This window comes from Larus michahellis, chromosome Z, assembly GCF_964199755.1.
Source record: "Larus michahellis chromosome Z, bLarMic1.1, whole genome shotgun sequence".
Lineage (NCBI taxonomy): Eukaryota > Metazoa > Chordata > Aves > Charadriiformes > Laridae > Larus > Larus michahellis.
Genome location: NC_133930.1, coordinates 59,758,276 through 59,760,820, shown reverse-complemented (window position 1 = coordinate 59,760,820; position 2,545 = coordinate 59,758,276).

Below are 2,545 nucleotides of genomic sequence, written 5' to 3'. Positions count from 1 at the left end.
GAAAGAAGTGAGGTTACTGTGGGCTGACAAATTTACTTGTGACCTATCATGCAATGTAACAGCAGTACCACCAGAAACTAGAAATTTCTCATTACCTAACCCTGAAACAGAGGTCCGCTTCAAAATACATATTCTCCATTAGCATTCCCACTTAACATTTTAATGTTTTAAAATTCTTTGAAGCATGCCTTCTCATTTGAAGAGCAGGATTCCTGAGGAAAAAATTCCTGCTGCAAGGCTCTGCCTTTGCTGTTGAGCAGATATTGGAAAAAGCAAATGAAATACAAGCACTGTGAAGAATTTTACCAAGCACAGAAGGATTCATGTAATTTCAGGTGGATATTAGGAATATTTGAACATTACAGGACCCTGACCTCTTCTCAAGGCATTAGCTCTTAAGCTCTCTGAATTCTTTAGGAATTTAGGACGTCAACCTATTTTTATTTGTATTCAAGAGCTGAATATAAATAAGTGAGAAATACTGGTCTTGTGGAAGAAGTTCTCATTTATTAGCTATTCAGATAAACAATATCATGGTAAGGAGTCACTGTAAGAATATATTTTTTAAAATATTTGTATATTGGAAACAAAATGAGCTACTTCATAGCTTCTAAAAAAAAAGTAGAGAAGAAAAATTTAATTTAAAGATAATACAAAACTGTTATAAAAGCTTATTAAGCACAAAAGATAAACGAACTAGTGAAGCTTTAAAAATGGTAATTAAAATAGCTGATGTGCGTCTCATGCATTTCCTTAGTGTCTTCTTGGACCAGATCATGATAATGTATGTTTTATTTTTTCTTCCATTTTATAGAAATTATTAATGCTAAAACTCCTATCTCAATAGTCTGTCAATATCCTTATACGATAGCTCTACTTGGAGCATAAACACAGCTGAATTGTGCGAATGTACAATAACTGAGCCATCAGCTTTAGTATTCTGCCTAATTAGAAGGCAATGCGTAAAGCATGAGCTGACATGAACAAACAATGCCTCTGTAGCATATCATGTATGTTTTAGGATCAGCATAATAAATAGCTTATAGAAGAAGCAGAGGTGACTCAGTGATCTGTGATACTTTTTGTACTTCCCAGTGAATGTTGTCTGTCCCAGTTCTGCGCTTCGAGATTTATTGCTGTGGTGCTAAATGCCAAAATTGCTTAAGAACATTTGTTGTATGTGACTGAAAACACAATTCATAGACTTCAGATTAACGGAATTATAGCCTACAAAAATACACAAGGTTTGGACAAACAACACAGAGTGATCTTTGTTACAGTGTGTACATGGTAATCTGATTCTTGAGTTCTAAAATTTGTTTTGAGTTAAACCTGTACTGTGACATAAAGTCTTCACCATCATGGTTTTCTCCTTTCAAAACTGACTGCATGCTTGCTAGTATGCTCTGCATTTTGACGTCTATCTGTGGCATACTATGCTCGCCGATCTGGAATACATATTCTGGAGGAGCATGTTTTTCAAGGTTTTCTCTTAGGCTTTTGAGCTGCTTTCCCACACACTGGAAGAAGCCAGTTGTGTTGGTGTTTCAGATGTTTCTATCCTTACTGCAATGATCATGTCTATACAGACATTTTAGTCTGGTTTGTACATCTAGAAGTGGCAATTATTTGTGTATAAGGTGATTCCTTTTTCTTCATGATCTTCTCCTAGCCCATCAAGGGATACAAGCTGATAGAGGCCCTTCCAAGGGCCACCCAGCTCTTTGATCCTTCCAATCTGTTTATCTCTCTGGAGAGGGGGGGTTCTAGCAAAATCTAGGGTGTGACAGAAATGCAAGGGAGATTGTTATCGGCAGAACCTTTCACTTGTTTTCACTTGCTTTCCTGTCCACTTGCTTTCTTATTCTTCAAAAAAAAATAAAATAAAGAAAATCCCCATGAGCGACTAGTCACGGTTCTTGCAAGTTTTATGCCAGTCTTTGAGGTGAAACAATTCCATTTCTCCATCACCACAGCATGGACTTGCCATTTTAAAATACTTTGTGTATTATTGATCTCTTCTATTTTTTCTAAGGGTACTGGAGAGGCATTCAGCAATTTATCATGAACACAGAAAGCAGAAGAAGAGTTTATCAATGACTATTAGATTACCTGCCACCTGGAGAGGCTTAACATATGATATGATGGAAAGCTTGGGAATGCAGTTGCAGTACCTTCGTTCCGTGCCAGGACTGAGATCACAAAAAGTTACTTAGAGACATCTCTCTGAAGAGCTAGCCTGGCAGAATCTGAATACGTTTCCAGCTGTTTTATCCACATGGGAACTACTACAGTTACCGCAGTGAAAGGTGCTCTTTCCATTAGTCCCCTGCCAGAAGATTCCTCAGGAGAAACAGCAATACAGAATATTGAGGAAATATTTATTCCAGAGCTCTTTCTAAGGCAAAAATATTTTTTTACACTTGCATCATTCTTTGATAGAAATCTTATTTAGATACAGTTGTAAATCGAAATATCTATACCTGAAACAGGTAACACTACCCAATAAGAATAATAGACATCTTCTGAACATACAAGAGGCTGG